Source organism: Crotalus tigris, unplaced genomic scaffold (assembly GCF_016545835.1).
Source record: "Crotalus tigris isolate CLP2741 ecotype Arizona unplaced genomic scaffold, ASM1654583v1 scf7180000021566.449902, whole genome shotgun sequence".
Taxonomy (NCBI): domain Eukaryota; kingdom Metazoa; phylum Chordata; class Lepidosauria; order Squamata; family Viperidae; genus Crotalus; species Crotalus tigris.
This window is the reverse complement of record NW_024098568.1, coordinates 103,959-120,472: the sequence shown is the minus strand read 5'-3', so window position 1 is coordinate 120,472 and position 16,514 is coordinate 103,959. Positions and strand designations below refer to the sequence as shown.

Genomic DNA, 16,514 nt, shown 5'->3' with positions numbered 1-16,514 from the left:
ATTCCCCAGCCAGATAATATTGAAGTTGAAGTCCATCTGTCTTAACGTTGCCAAGGTTGAGAAACACTGAAACACAGAGGAAGGGCCCTTGGCAAAATAGATCTTATGGAATTTTTTTTTTCTTTACAGAAAAAATAAAAAAGTATGTAGCTGGGTTCTGATTTTAAGATGATCACAGAAATTACGCCGATGCGTCATATCAGGAAACAGGAAAGAAAAATAGGTGGTGAGTAGTGGCTAGGTTATTCTCTTCTCCTTTGGAAGGAATATATAATTGCTAGCCTGAGGCTTCCAACCCCAGGAAGCACCTCCGAGAAGCTGAGGTGGCCACTGAAGTTCCCACCCAAACATTAGTAATGGAGCATGAAGGAATTGGCAGAAACTGGTGGCAGCTGGTGGATGAAGGTGGGGGAGTCATAGCATCGTCTCTGCGATCCTGTCTGATTTGGCATGGTCCAAATCCAGAGAGAATTCCACCAAGAGCATTTTGTCACAAATTTGTTGAGTCAGAAAGGCAACCTGGGTCCACGAGGATGATGATGATTTTGCCAGATGTTTTTCAGCTCCTTACATTATCTCTCTCTCTCTCTCTCTCTCTCTATCTTTCTTTCTTTCTATATCCCACAAATAACTCAAGGTGGTGAACACACACAATAGTCCTTCACCCTACTATTTTCCGGACAATGATAACAACCCAGTGAGGTGGGTTGGGCTGCGAGAGAGAGGGATTGGCCCAAAATCACCCAGCCAGCTTCCATGCCTAAGGCAGGACTAGAACTCACTGTCTCCTGATGGTTGGCCCAAAGTCATCCAGCCGGCTTTCATGCTTAGGTAGGACTAGAACTCACCGTTTCCTGGTGATTGGCCCAAAGTCACCCACCTGGCTTCAGGCCTAAGGTGGGACTAGAACTCCCAGTCTCCTGGTGATTGGCCCAAAGTCACAAGCTGATTTTCATGCCTAAAATGGGACTAAAACTCACTGTCTCCTGATGGTTGGCCCAAAGTTATCCAACCAGCTTTCATGCTTAGGTAGGACTAGAACTCACAGTCTCCTGGTAATTGGCCCAAAGTTACCCAGCTGGCTTTCATGACTAAGGCAGGACCAGAACTCCCTGCCTCCTGGTGATTGGTCTATCAGCCAGCCTGCTTTCATCGCTAAGGCAGGATTTGAACTCATGATTTCCCGCTTTCTCACCATTTGCTCTTCCTTGCTTCCCTCACAGAATGCTTTAATTTGTATTTCCTGTCCTAGAAGCTCTAGATGTTCCTTTCTGGATTTCTGAGTGAATCTAGTCATCTTATGTGGAGACAGCTCTACTTGCAATCCTTGTGTGCAGAATCTTCTGTGGGGAAAGAGGTATTTAAAAACTCAAAATGGAGGCCATAACAGCCCACATGTCATGTTGCTTTTTTTACCTCATAGGCAGAATGTTGTCTTTTTTTATTCCTTCTCTGGATGCCCCTGGTGCATAGGTTGTCATTTGTCCCTAAATTATACAAACCAGGGTAGTTTAAGAAGTCAGTTTGGCCGTAGTTATTAGCTGCCTAATTAATTGTCCATGTTTCCTCTGATGAAAAAAAGGTGAAAGTTAACAGAATAACAGAACTGGAAGGGAGCTTGCAGGTCTTTTAGTCTAACCCTCTGCTCTAGCAGGAAACCTTATACCATTTCAGACAAAGTGGTTGTCCAATCTCTTCTTAAAAACCTCCAGTTCGGCAGATTTTTGAACATGCATCTCTTGGATTCAAACATCTGCCCAGGTAATGACCAACTGTATAATTCTCGTGAGCAGAGAGTAATAGATGGCTGGAAGGAAATTGTATCAGCTCTATTTACTTCTAATTAAGCCTTGAAAATGAAACACAGACAGGAAAAAAAAAATCAGCATGTTTGGCTTTGTGAAGTTGTTTGTCTAAACAGGACCATCCTTCTTCAATCTGGGCTGAACCCTTATGCAAACACCGGGTGGGTGATTACACACCAGATATGAGCAGTGAGACAAAGCTGCAAAAAAATAAATAAAAAAAGAGCAAATGAATTTTTAGATGGCACCAACTCAAGCAAGCACCCCTGTTTCTAAGCAGGATTTACAGAAATTGAACAAGTTCACAGGAGTCATCTAAGAAGATCACAGGTCTGTAAACGAAACCTTAACAGTTGAGTAAATGCTGTGGGTGGATCCCAACTAGGACCCTGAAAGGATGTTAGCCAGACGCAATTGCTCCAGGACATGAAACAATGTATTTACAGTATTTTAACTGAACATTTAAAAAAAATCAGCAGGAATTTGGCAATGGAACCCATTGGTTTTCCTGCTCTCTGAAGCAGAGACCAGATAGCTGTCTGTCTGGGTTGCCTTAGCATGGATTCCTGCAATAAGCAGAGGTGGACTCAACATCCTAAGTCAGGGGTCCCCAACCCCTGGTCCATGGATTGGCACCAGGCTGCGGGATGCCAGAAAATGGTCTACACAAACAAGCAAAGCCCCATTGGTGGGATGCAGGCATATGAAACCAGGCCCCCTCCGGTCCATGGAAAAACTCTCCCTCCACAGAACCGGTCACTGGTGCCCAAAAGGTTAGGGTTAGGGTTAGGGTTGAGACCTTCTCTTTGAACGTTTAAGTCCTTCAAGCTGCCAGTCCTTCTGTCTCTAGACAGCAGAAACAGTGTGCTGGAAAGGTTTTCTCAATGGAGTCCTTATAAATAGTAATTGGTCTTATAGCATAGATCTGTTTATACATCAGACTATTTTTTTGTCCTCTGAAAAGTAAAACTAGCATTACATTTTAATATATCAAGGAAATGTAGCCAGCTTCTCCTTTCTTTATTGGAGGGATAGGGAATTTACCTTATCTTACCTAGATCTCATTTTTGCAGCCCCCAGTGCAAATTGGCACTGCACTTGTTTGCATAGTTTGTTTTTTTTTTTGTAAACTTTTTAATATAAATTTTAAAATGGGATTGTTATCAGGTCAGGGAAGATGCTTGTCAGCTGGTCCTGCTGAACTGGCATCACTGCCCCTCCCCGTACTTTTTACACATACATAAACACACGCACTCACATTCTGTGTACAGGTATTCCTCACTTAATGACCAGTTGCTTAATGAACATTCATTGTTACAATAGATCCTCTAAAACAGAGGTTCCCCAATCTTTTGGGCACCAGGGACCATTCCATGGAGAAAAGTTTTTCCACGGACCACAGAGTGCGTGGTTTTGTGTGCTAAGTGACCCCTATTCTAGAGTCCTTACAGCACAAAGAAAATACAGGTAGTTCTTGACTTACAACAGTTCATTTAGTGATTGTTCGAAGTTACAACGGCACTGGAAAAAGTCACTTAGGACCATTTTTCATACTTACGACCCCCAGGGTCACATGGTCAAAATTCAAGTGCTTGGCAACTGATTCATATTTATGATGGCCGCAATGTCCCAGGGGTCATGTGATCCCCTTTTGTGACCTTCTGACAACCATAGTCAACGGAGAAAGCCAGATTCACTTCACAACTGTGTTAGTAATTCAACATCTGCGATGATTCACTTAACAACTATGGCAAGAAAGGTTATGAAACTGGACAAAACTCACATAACAACTGTCTCACTTAGCAACAGAAATTTGGGGGCTCAGTTGTGATCATAACAGTCAAGGACTACCTGTATCCCTATTTTTCCCAGATTCCTCTGGAAAAACTATTCTTGGCAAAAAAAAAATCTTCCATTTTTTCCCCTCCTTGGCTGAAAGAAAAGGACCGTCCCTCCAGCATCGCAAGTGAGAGGACGATGCTGGGGTGTTGTTGTTGTTTGCAATGCCTCCGTTGGCCCGCCTTCAACGCCCTTTCTCACAAAGCAGAGTGGTGGCCCTTGATCCCAGAAGTGACCCTTCCCAAAGACAAGCTTCTCATTTGATGTCCTCCTGGTTCCCAAGGAGGTCACAGCTACCTCACCGGGGGAGGCAGAATGAAAATTGTCCTCTTTTTGAAGGCCCTGTTTCTTATTGGGCGCGTCCACCTTCTGGGCGAGAGAAGGGAAGCTGAGGGAGGGAGGCTGCCAACAGAGTCAGTCTCCCAGAACTGTGCAGCAGCTCCAGGTGCAAAATAAACTCCGTGGGGCTGGGAGGTGGGGAGAAAGATGATAACCACGGTTCCTAGGCTGGGAGGGTGTCCAGGTTGCTTAAAAAGCACCCAGACGAGGTGCCTGGCCTTGCCAAAGGGACAGGCAAGGAAGTGGTGGATCGGGGAGGTGGCAATGGAGAAATATTTGGAGAAAATCAAAGAATATTGGCCAAGCCAATGGCCCGTGTCAGCCCCGGCCTCGGCGACTGGAGTGTGTGACTTTGATTCTCCCTATCATAACCCTCCTGAATTAAAAATTCAAGCAATTTCGTGCATGGCTTCTCTCTGACGAGAGCCGGGCCCCGGACTCATTAATGCAAGGGCACAGAAGAAAGTCGTTAGCCCTTGTGCGATGGAATGTTTCTCTGGGAACAGTTCCGCTTGAGGGGGGAGAGAGAAAGTCCAGAAAAGCAAGAGGGGGGAGGAGGGAAGAAGTTGTATTTCACAAATTTCTGAGCAGAGAGAGAGGGTCTGGGCCTGGCCCAAGCTACAGTCCCCTTTCCCAACAGAAAGGAGGTCCTGGGCTCCTGGTGAAGGCCATGATCTCAGAGTGAAGGTTCTGGGTTCCTGGTGGAGGTTCTGGTCAGCTGGTGGAGGTTCTGATCTCCAGGTGGAGGTCCTGGGCTCCGGGTGGAGGTTTTGATCTCCTGATCTTCCCAATAGAAAGGAGGTCCTGGGCTCCTGGTGAAGGCCATGATCTCAGAGTGAAGGCCCTGGGCTCCTGGTGAAGATCCTGGTGGAGGTTCTGATCTCTGGTGGAGGTCCTGATTTCATCGTGAAGTTCTGGTCAGCTGGTGGAGGTTCTGGTCAGAATAGAGTTCTGGTCAGCTGGTGGAGGTTCTGGTCAGAATAGAGCTGGAAGGGACCTTGGAGGTCTTCTAGTCCAACCCCCTGCTCAAGTAGGAGACCTTAAATCATTCCAGACAAGTGGTTGTCAAGTCTCTTCTTAAAAGCCTCCAGTGATGGAGCACCCACAATGTCTGGAGGCAAGCTGTTCCACTGGTTAATTGTCCGCACTGTTAGGAGGTTTCTCCTTAATTCCAGGTTGCTTTTCTTCTTGATTAGTTTTCATCCATTGTTTCTTGTCCTGCCCTCTGGTGCTTTGGAAAATAAGTTGACCCCCCTCTTCTTTGTGACAGCCCCTCAAATACTGGAATACTGCTATCATGTCCCCCCCCCCAAGACCTTCTTTTCTCTAGACTAGCCATACACAATTCCTGCAATCATTCTTCAAATGTTTTAGCTCCAGGCCTTTAATCTTCTTAGTTGCTTTGGTGGAGGTCCTGAGCTCCTAGTGCAGGTCCTGCTCTCTTGATGGAAGCCCTGATCTCATAGTGAAGATCCTGGGTTCCTGGTGGAGATTCTGGTCATCTGGTGGAGGTTATGGTCACCTGGTGGCCAGATCTGTTTTTCTCTATTAGGAGGCTCGGGGGGCGGGGGGGGGGCTGCTGAAGGAGACCAGCAGGACTGGCCTCCAACTGGATTTTGCCAGAGCCTCCCCTAATAGCCATGCACAGAACTGATGATGGGTGGCTTCTGTGCACCGCTGAGCTGGAAGTCTAAGAATGGATCCAGGAGGGACTTTCCCACTTGTTCTTGTGACTGTGTCAACGCTGCAAATATTGTATATTCTTGCTTTTGACAATATGCAGAATTGTGTGGTAAATATGGGGTTAATAAAGAGCAGAAGGGGCGTTGGGGGTAAAGCCGGGGAAAGAAAGAGGAAGAAAACATTTGACCTTCACACTAATTGGATAGTGTGAGATATGACTGGCTAATTTAGGGAGGGAACATGCTGATAATTTAACTGCTCAGAGGAAGAGAACTTAGATCCTAGCATCCCTCCATTGTGCCTGTGCCGACATTTTGTAACAATAAAAGACTTTTAGGAAAATAAATGCCTGGAAGTTCTTTGAAAGGTTTCATTAGCTGGAACCACAACAGACTGTGGAAAGAGGTTCAGGCTGGAAGGCCTGTAAAAGGTTTTGGATAAAATGGTCATGGGTCAACCTGTTTGTTCTCAAGGGACATCACTTTCATCTATTCACCTCTGCAAACATTGGCGCAAGCACACAGCAGCCCCCCCCCCCCGCCCCCAAACCTTTTCTGCTGCAGCTGTCTGGATTTTGAAATTCTTTTTCTTCCAAATATTTTGTTTTCCTCCCGGTCATCTTTTCCATGAGGTCATCAGAGCTTTGTATTTCGGTCCTCTTTTAGGAAAGAAAGTTTTCAGTATGGCTAAAATGACCTTGATGTAATATTTAGGCATAATTTTAGGCCGCTGTTAAGATGCTAATCTTCTTGGCCGCGACAGGGAAGAGAAGGAGCATTTGCAATAAAATAAAACAAAACGATAAAACTGCAAATTCAAAACACAAGCAGGTGTGTGTGTGTGTGTGTTTGTGTGTATGTGTGTATATATGACATATATATATATGACAAATAATGTTGCTTGGCTATGAATGTCAATAATTTAAATCCTATATATTTTAACAGTTAGTATGAAGCTGTATTTGTTTATTTCTGCTTCCATTCTTCATCAGTTTGGGCCAAAATGATTTAAAAGTATGAGAAAGTGCCTATTTCAATATTTGGCAATGAGTTTTGCGGGCATCATATCATTGTTTCATGACATTTAAATGGAAACAGAAGAAAAATAAAAGGAAACTAGATAGCAATTTATTCTATTGGGAACGTGTCCTTTAATTTAGATTCCTGTATTAGTTAGAGTCTTGGATCCTAAATAGTCTTTCCTGTAAGATTTTACACTTAGACAAGAAAAAAACAAGTGCACAGGTGTAAAATAGGTGGTGCCTGGCTCAACAACAGTAACTGTGAGAGGAATCTAAGAGTCCTAGTGAACAACCATTTCAGTATGAGCCAGCCATGTGCTACAGCTGCCAAAAGGGCCAATGTGGGTTGTAGGCCACATCAATAGAAGTGTTAAGATCATGAGAAGAGTTAGTACACTTTATATGACACTGGTAAGACCACACTTGGAGTACTGAGTCCAGTTTTGGTCACCAAGATACAAAAAAGATGTTGAGACTCTAGAAAGAGTGCAGAGAAGAGCAAGAAAGATAATTAGGGGACTGGAGGATAAAACATGTGATGATCAGTTGTAGGAACTGGGTACGTCTAGTCCAGGGGGAGGCAACCTTGGCTCTTTTATGACTGGTGGACTTCAACTCCCAGAATTCCTGAGCCGGCATGGCTCAACATGGAAACCTCTCCCTTTCTCCTCAGCATGGCTGGCTCAGGAATTCTGGGAGTTGAAGTCCACCAGTCATAAAAGAGCCAAGGTTGCCTACCCCTGGTTTAGTCTAACAAAGAGGAGGACTAGGGGTGACTTGATAGCAGTTTTCCAATATTTGAGGGGCTGTCATAGGGAAGAGGGGGTCGACCTATTCTCCAGAGCACCAGATCACAAGGCAGGAAGCAACGGATGGAAACTAATCAAGGAGAGAAGCAACCTAGAACTAAGGAGGAATTTCTGACAGTGAGAACAATTAATCAATGGAACGACTTGCCTTCAGAAGTTGTGGATGCTCCATCACTGGAAGTTTTTAAGAAGAGACTGGACAGCCATTTGTCTGAAATGGTACACCTGCTTGAACAAGGGGTTGGACTAGAAGACCTCCAAGGTCCTCTCCAACTCTATTATACTGTTACCGTTACTTTATGATTCTATGAAATTTTGCTTGCTTCTTTTGACAGTTATAATCCACCTTTGTATGGGACACCCTATCCAAAATTCAATTCCATGCACCCAAATTCAGTTCCATGTTTAAAAATATATTCCTAAAAATGTAACAATAAATAAATATTTATTTATTTGCACAAATAAATATCAGCTCAATGAAAAGTGCTTCGAGGCAGAAAATATCACTCTTATATGCAAAGGAAGAAAGGCAAATTACTCTTATCTTGCTTCTTCCAAAAGAGGTTTGAGTCTAAAAAGATAAAACGAGGGAAGAAGAATTTTTTTTTTTACAAATGAAATGCATTACTGACTAAGGATGCTCTATCCCAAATGAAATCCCAAGAATAATGTACGGCAATGGTGTAGCGAAGGCTGTTTAAAAGCGGAATACAGGTAGTCCTCGACTTACAACAGTTCATTTACTGACCGTTCAAAGTTACAAAGGCATTGAAAAATGTGTCTTATGACCTCTCTTCACAGTTAAACCTTTGCAGCGTCCCCAGGGTCATGTGATCAAAATTCAGACGCTTGGCAGCTGACTCATACTTACGACCGTTGCTGTGTCCCAAGGTCATGCGATCCCCTTTCGCGACCTTCTGACAAGCAAAGTCAATGGGGAAGCCAGATTCACTTAACAACCGGGTTATTAACTTTTTTCACTACCATTGTAACGTCAAACGGTCACTAAATGAATAGTGGAAGTCAAGAACCAACTGTAACTACACTTGGGCTTTATCCAATTCTCCTTCCCATCCTTTTGTTATAAGTGGGTTAATTGATCCACAGATCCCATTACGACCACAACTGAGCCCAAAATTTCTGTTGCTAAGTGAGACCGTTGTTAAGTGAGTTTTGCCCCATTTTAGGACTTTTCCTGCCACAGTTCTAAAGCAAATCACTGCAGTTGTGAAGTTAGTCACACGGTTGTTAAGTGAACCTGGCTTACGAGTCAAGACAAATCTACGTGTCCCAGGATAATGTTGCAGGATTCAACCTGGGTCGATCACTGGGACCAGAGGTTTAGTCTTCCGAGATTTCAAACTCGTTCCCTGAAGATGGGCCTCGCATGAGTCTAAAAGACAAAGTCTCTGGTCCCAGTGACCAATCCAGCTTGGATCCTGACTCTGGCTTCCCAATTGACATGGTTTGTCAGAAGGCCCCAAAATGTGATCACATGACCCCGGGACACTGCAACCGTCATAAATATATTTCAGTTGTCAAGGATCTGAATTTTGATCACGTGACTCAGGGGATGCTGCAATGGTCATAAGTGTGAAAAATGGCCATAAGTCACTTTTTTCAGTGCCATTGTAACTTTAAACGGTCATTAAATGAATGGTTGTAAGTTGAGGACTATCTGTATAGCCTCCGCAAGGCCCTTAAACATTCTTGCCTGAATTTGCCTCTTTTCAGAAGGAGAAACTTTGTAGATGAAAGAATAGAATAGAATAGAATAGAATAGAATAGAATAGAATAGAATGGAATGGAATGGAATGGAATGGAATGGAATGGAATGGAATGGAATGGAATGGAATAGAATAGAATAGAATAGAATAGAATAGAATAGAATAGAATAGAATAGAATAGAATAGAATAGAATAGAATAGAATAGAATAGAATAGAATAGAATAGAATAGAATAGAAGGGATCTTGGAGATCTTCTAGTCCAACCCCTGCTCTGGCAGGAAAACCTGAGGATTGACTGATTGGATCTCCTTGCAGTCCAAGGGACTCCCAAGGGCCTTCTCTATCATCATCATTATCATCATAAAGTTGGAAGGGACCTTGGAGGTCATCTAGTCCCCTGCTCAGGCAGGAAACCCTATACCATTTCAGACAAATTGTTGTCCAGTCTCTTAAAAACTTCCAGTGTTGGAGCATTCACAGCTTCTGGAGCAGGTTGTTCCACCTGTTAATTGTTCTAACTGTCAGGAAGTTTCTTCTTAGTTCTAGATTGCTTTTCTTTTTGATTAGTTTCCATCCATTGCTTCTCGTCCTGCCTTCAGATGCCTTGGAAAATAGCTTCACTCCCTCTTCTTTGTGGCAGCCCCTGAGATACTGGAACGTTGCTATCATGTCCCCCCTCGTCCTTCTCTTCATTAGACTAGATATGCCCAACTCAAAGCCACCCTTTTTTCTTATGTTTTAGCCTTCAATCCCCTGATCATGAGGAGCCTTTGAGCAGAGAGGGTGAGAGAGTCAGCGTCATCCCAGAAACAGAGAGTGACTCCAAACAACATCTCCAAGGCTCTCGTGACATCAATCAAGCTGACTCAGAAATTGCCAAAATAATATCAAACGATGGAGAAGGTGGGAGGTTGTGCTAGAGGTAAAAGAAAAACAGCCTCCTTCCGTGGGAACAGGGCGTTCGAAAGGGCTGGTGGATCCCTGGACCTTGGGATGAATTGCATGGGCAGGCCTTAAAATAAACAGGGAGGTTATGGTATTCTCTGCTTTGCTCATTTACTCACAGAAATAGTACCAGTAGTGCTCGACTTACAATTTAAGTTCCTTTGGTGAGCATTCAAAGGAACAACGTAAAATGGGGGAAAATTCACTTAACAAATACCTCACTTAACAACAGAAATAGGCTCAATTGAGACTGTAAGTTGAGGCCTACCTATAGTGGAAACTTGGAATCAACTTCCAGCGGAGGTGGTGGATCAGTCATTAGTGACTGAGTTTAAACACACTTGGGATAAATACATGTCTATCATCCAGCAAAAATTAATAGATAAAATCATCATCATCATCCCAGTTCTCTGTAAGGACTCGATAGGTAGACAAATTGCCAAATAGTAACAATAACAATAATAATAATCAAACGTCCACATCTACCTATCCCAGGTCCTTAGGAAAGACTGGATAGGTGGAGAAAAATGCCAAATCCAGTCTGAGCATCTGGCTGACTGCGTGAATAATAATAATAATAATAATAATAATAATGAACTGCATGGGTTTTGGTTGAAACATCTGGCTGTTGTACACCCACTCATTGCCAGGCAATTCAACGGTATACTACAGGGAGGAGAGGTTGGGGAGTGGCTGACAACTGGGAGAACCTGCCTAGTAGTGAAGGATCCAGCAAGAGGGGCAACACCAGGTAACTACAGGCCAATTACCTGCTTACCAACAACTTTCAAATTACTGGCTGGTGTGGTAGCTGATGCAGTGCAACAGCATCTAGTTGAGGGCAGTCTCTTTCCACCTGAGCAGAAAGGAAACCGCCCCAGTGGCGGAGGAACAGAAGATCAACTCCTAATGGACAGAATGATCTTGGAGGGCTGCGGGAGAAGTAGGACCAACCTGAATGTGGCATGGATTGACTGCAAAAGGGCATTTGACTCTCTGCCACATGGCTGGGTGATCAGGTGCCTAGAAATAACAGGAGTAAGTGGAAACATCGGAAAATTTGTGCAAGGGTCGATGGCGCAATGGAAGACGCAGTTGCGGATCGATGGTGAGGGGCTGGGAGAGGTTGATATCAGGAGAGGAATATTTCAGGGAGATTCATTGTCACCATTACTATTTGTTGTTGCACTGTTTCCTCTGTCAACAGTGCTGAATAGCTCAGGACATGGTTATCAAACATCAGGGACATCTGCTGGACTGTCCCACCTCCTTTGCATGGATGATCTGAGGCTGTATGGAGGGACATCATCTGAAGTGGAGTCGCTGCTCAACACTGTCCGTATATATGGCCAGGATGTTGTGGTGGAGTTTGGCTTGGACAGGTGTGCCGCACTTGCTATCAAACAAGGAAAAGTGGTGAGGACTGGGGGAGTCAAGATGCCCCACGAAGATAACATTGAGAGTCTGGATGAGGAAGAATACTACAGGTACTTGGGTGTCCTTCAAGCTGACAACATCGAGCACGCTGAGGTCAAGAAGGAGATTGGAGGTGAATACATCAAGAGAGTGAAGAAGATCTTAAAATCCAGGCTCAGTGGAGGAGATGCCATGGAGGCGGTCAACACCTGGGCAATCCCGGTCATTGGATACACAGCTGGAGTGGTGGACTGGACTCAAGCAGAACTAGAAGCGGTGGATAGGCAGACCAGAAAAGTGGTGACGGTGAATCACGCCCTTCATCCACGCAGTGACATTGATAGACTTTGTCTACCGGGGCAGGTGGGTGGGCGTGGAGTGCTGCAGGTACATCAGATGGTTGAGGAAGAAAGAATGGCTTTGGAGGAATGTCTGGGGAACGGTGATGGGGATGCACTGAAATTGGTATATCAGGAAGGCTTGCTGGCTGCTGGGGGGACCGGACTGGCCTGCAGGAAAGACCAAATGAAGAGCGGAATGGAGGCATGGGAAGACAAAGCACTACATGGCCAATACATTAAGAGAATAGCTGGGAAAGCAGATGATAATAAAACCTGGCAATGGCTAAGAGCAGGAAAATTGAAGAGGGAGACCGAGGGATTAATTCTGGCTGCACAAGACCAAGCCTTGAGGACAAATGCATACAGAGTCAGGGTTGAGGGGACAGCAACAGACAGTGGGTGCCGCCTGTGCAGGGAGGCTGGGGAGGCGGTGGACCACTTGGTGGGCTGTTGCAGGAGGATTGCGCAGACTGATTGCAAGCAGCGACATGGCGGAGTAGCAACAATGGTGCATTGGAAGATCTGCAAAAAATATCGTTTGCCTGTAGGCAAGAGCTGGTGGGATCATAAAGTGGAGAAAGTCATAGAAAATGATAAAATTAAACTGCTCTGGGACTTCGGAGTTCAAACGGACAAGCACCTGCAGCATAACACCCCAGACTTAACAATTGTCGATAAGAAGGACAAAAAAGTCTGGATAGTGGACGTGGCAGTGCCTGGAGACAGCGGAGTGGAAGAGAAAGAACTGGAGAAGATAACAAAATACAAAGACCTACAAATAGAAATAGAAAGACTGTGGCAGAGGCGAGCAAGGGTGGTACCAATGGTCATGGGCTCCTTGGGCGCAATCCCAAAACAACTGGAGCACCACTTGAACACCATTGGCATTGACAAATTTGCTATTAGTCAATTGCAAAAGGCGGCCTTATTAGGAACTGCTTCCATCCTGCGACGATACCTGTAATACCATCAAACATCCACATCTGCCTATCCCAGGTCCTGGGTAAGGACTCGATAGGTAGACAAAATGCCAAATCCAGTCTGAACATCTGTCTGACTGTGCGATGATCCATAATAATAATAATAACAACAACAACAGTGCCTGGAGACAGCAAAATAAACGAGAAAGAACTGGAGAAGATAACAAAATACAAAGACCTACAAATAGAAATAGAAAGACTGTGGCAAAAGCAAGCAAGGGTATTACCAATAGTCATAGGCTCCTTGGGCGCAATCCCAAAACAACTGGAGCACCACTTGAACACCATTGGCATTGACAAATTCACTATTAGTCAATTGCAAAAGGCGGCCTTATTAGGAACTGCTTCCATCCTGCGACGATATTTGTAATACCATCAAACATCCACATCTGCCTATCCCAGGTCCTGGGTAAGGACTCGATAGGTAGACAAAATGCCAAATCCAGTCTGAACATCTGGCTGACTGTGCGATGATCCATAATAATAATAATAATATCATCATCAAATATTCACATCTACCTATCCCAAGTCCTTAGGAAGGACTGGATAGGTGGATAAAAATGCCAAATCCAGTCTGAACATCTGTCTGACTATGCGACGAGCTATAAATAAATAATAAATAAATAATGAATAAACATCAATCCTTAAAAATAATAAATAAATGAGAAAACAAAAACAAACAAACGAAAACTCCAAGGGCATCCTCCACGGTCTCTCTGCCCTCTTCGACTTACAGCCATCCGTTCAGTCATCATTCACAGTTAAATGGCACTGAAAAAAGTGACTTACAAACAGTCCTCACACTTATGACCTCTGCAGCATCCCTATAGCCACCTGATTTGGGACACTTAGTAAGCTGCATGCCGTTCCCAATGTTGGTCCTACGTTTCTATGCACCCCCATAAGCCATGTTTGAAGAGAAGTCCACGTTTCATCCATGTCTGATGGCAGCTCGAGGCCTTTGGCGCTTAGTCTCTGGCGGATTAGAGGATCACATGACCATCGGCTCTTTGTGGATTTGAACCCCTTGCAAGTGTGAACTGTGTTATATGTACAGCTGATCTGGGAGAGGGAAGGGAAACTTGGTTAGAATTAAGGAGGGGGAGAATTTTACGTAATTTTCATTTTTATCAGAATTTAACCAAACTCAGATTTCCAACTTGGCATGTGACACATTCAGTATTTAGCGTTCTTGAAGTTGAAAGATTTCGCCAGTCACAAAAAATATATGTAAACATGCCTAGTGTAAAAATACATATTGGTAGTCCTCGAACCTACGACCACAACTCAGCCCAAAATTTCTGTGGTTAAGTGAGACAGTTTTTAAGTGGGTTTTGACACGTTTTGCGACCTTTCTTGTCATAGTTGTTCAGTGAATCACTGCAGTTGTTAATTTAATAATATGGTTGTTAAGTGAATCCAGCTTCCCCATTGACGTCACTTGTCAGCAGGCCGCAAAAAGGGATCACGTCACCCCGGGACACTGCAACCGTCATAAATAGGAGTCAGTTGCCAAATGTCCAAATTTTGATCACATGACCAGGGGATGCTGCAACAGTTGTAAGTGTGAAACACAGTCATAAGTCGCTTTTTTCAGTGCTGTTGTAATTTTGGTCACTAAATGAATTGTAAGTTGAGAAATACCTGTATAAAAGGCGTCCATTGGTTTGTTTCTTTGGGAGCGAGAATGTGGCTATCAAAATGGCCATCTCTGTTTTCCCAGAATGCTCCAGAGGGAAAAAAAGTGACGGATATCAATCAATTAATGGTATTTGGAAGGCGAATTCATCCTCAAAATACTGAACAGAGGAGATGCAGATTTTTTTTCCATCCCAGATTTAATAAATTTGGACATAACTTTTGAATGGCATTAAAAATCTCCTCAGGTATAATAATACAAGCCAAAATGAAAATAGGAGATCTCCGGAGATGCATTAAAAATAACCTGATGTGTCTAATCAGGTCATTCATTTATAATTGATCAAAAAGATGCCCTTTTAATAAATGAATTAAATATTTCAAAGCCTCATATTTCACACATTATGAATGGAAATCTTTTTTTATTTTGCTGGCTGGTAGTTGTTTCGTACTTAAGGGGAACTGTCAGAGTGGACTGTTTGGAAATACGTAGTTCAGTTCTCTGCATCTCTTGAGGATGAATTAAAAATGTCATTTTTGAGAGAGGTTGGGACACAGTGCCCTCTAGTGTTTGAAAATGGAATCGTCTCAAACTAGTTCTAACATCCTGCTCTACAGAATTTCACGACTTCCCAAACTTGTTATTTTTCGGCCATAAAAACTCAATTCTGGAACCAGGGTGCGGTTTCTGAAACCTATTTCCTCTGTTTTTTTATAAATCTCAGAATTGTATGATAATGCACAGGGTACACGTTTTGCCCCATTTTACGACCTTTCCTGCCAAAGTCGTTAAGTTAGTAACACGGTTGTTAAGTGAATCTGGCTTCCTCATTGACTTTGCTTGTCAGAAGGTTGCAAAAAGTGATCACATAACCCCGGGACACGGCAACCATCGTAAATATGAACCAGTTGCCAAGCATTCAAATTTTGATCACGTAACTGTGGGGATGTTGCAACAGTCATAAGTATGAAAAATGGTCACAAGTATTGAAAATGCTGATGAATGGGGGTGACCTTAAGCTTCTGCACAAAACAGGAATAGAATAGAATAGAATAGAATAGAATAGAATAGAACTGGAAGGGACCTTGGAGGTCTTCTAGTCCAGCCCCACTCAAGCAGGAGAACCTATACCATCTCAGACAAGTGACTGTCTAGCCCACAGGTCGGCAACCTGCGGCTCCGGAGCCGCATGCGGCTCTTTGAGCCTTCCCCTGTGGCTCCCAGCCTCCTCTGCCTTTGCAGAGAGAGACAGAGACAGAGAGAGGCAATTGCGCTTCCCTGCTTCTCTCTGTGTGTGTGTGTGTGTGTGTGTGTGTGTGTGTGTGTTCTCTCTCTCTCTCTCTCTCTGTGTGTGTGTGTGTGTGTGTGTGTGTGTGTGTGTGTGTGTGTGTGTGTGTGTAAAAAAAAAAGATTGCACTCACAGTGTTCTCCGAGGAGCTGAAAAGCTTTCTGGGCGGAGCTCCTCCCTTTGCTGCGTCTCTGCAGGAAGCAGGAAGCAGGAAGGGCAGGAGAGAGCTAGCTAGCCCAGCTAGGCTGACTCAGGAATTCTGGGAGTTGAAGTCCATGAGTCATAAAAGAGACGAGGTTGCCTACCCCGGAGATAGTTGGAGAACAACTTGAAGCTTGCCAGGTGAGCAGCAGATGGGGGGGGAAGAGAGAGAGAGAAAGAGAGAGAGAGAGGGAGGGGGAGAGAGAGAGAGGAAAAAGAGAGAAAGAAAGAGAGTGGGGGAAGAGGAGTGGCAGACCAAGGGCAGAGAGGGAGGGAGGGAGAGAGACAGAGACAGAGAGAGACCCTTTTGACATCTAAAATGAAGATAACACTGCATATATCCTTTTTTTACCTGTATGTGTATGTACGTGTATATATATATATATGTGTGTGTGTGTGTGTGTGTGTATACATATATACACACACACACATATATACACACACACAAACACACACACACAAACACACACACTCCTATAA

The 16,514-nt window shown here is 44.0% G+C and overlaps 2 long non-coding RNA genes across 2 annotated transcripts; one reads left to right on the top strand and one right to left on the bottom strand.

The window, feature by feature from the left end:
* Positions 1 to 1,060: 1,060 nt before the first annotated feature.
* LOC120296806 lies at positions 1,061 to 10,263 on the top strand. The gene is made up of 2 exons (XR_005553588.1): positions 1,061 to 1,357; positions 9,967 to 10,263. It is a non-coding gene; the product is annotated as an uncharacterized LOC120296806 (long non-coding RNA).
* On the bottom strand, positions 1,873 to 7,173 carry LOC120296807. The gene is made up of 2 exons (XR_005553589.1): positions 6,216 to 7,173; positions 1,873 to 2,005 (listed from the first exon to the last, which is right to left on the bottom strand). It is a non-coding gene; the product is annotated as an uncharacterized LOC120296807 (long non-coding RNA).
* Positions 10,264 to 16,514: the final 6,251 nt, after the last annotated feature.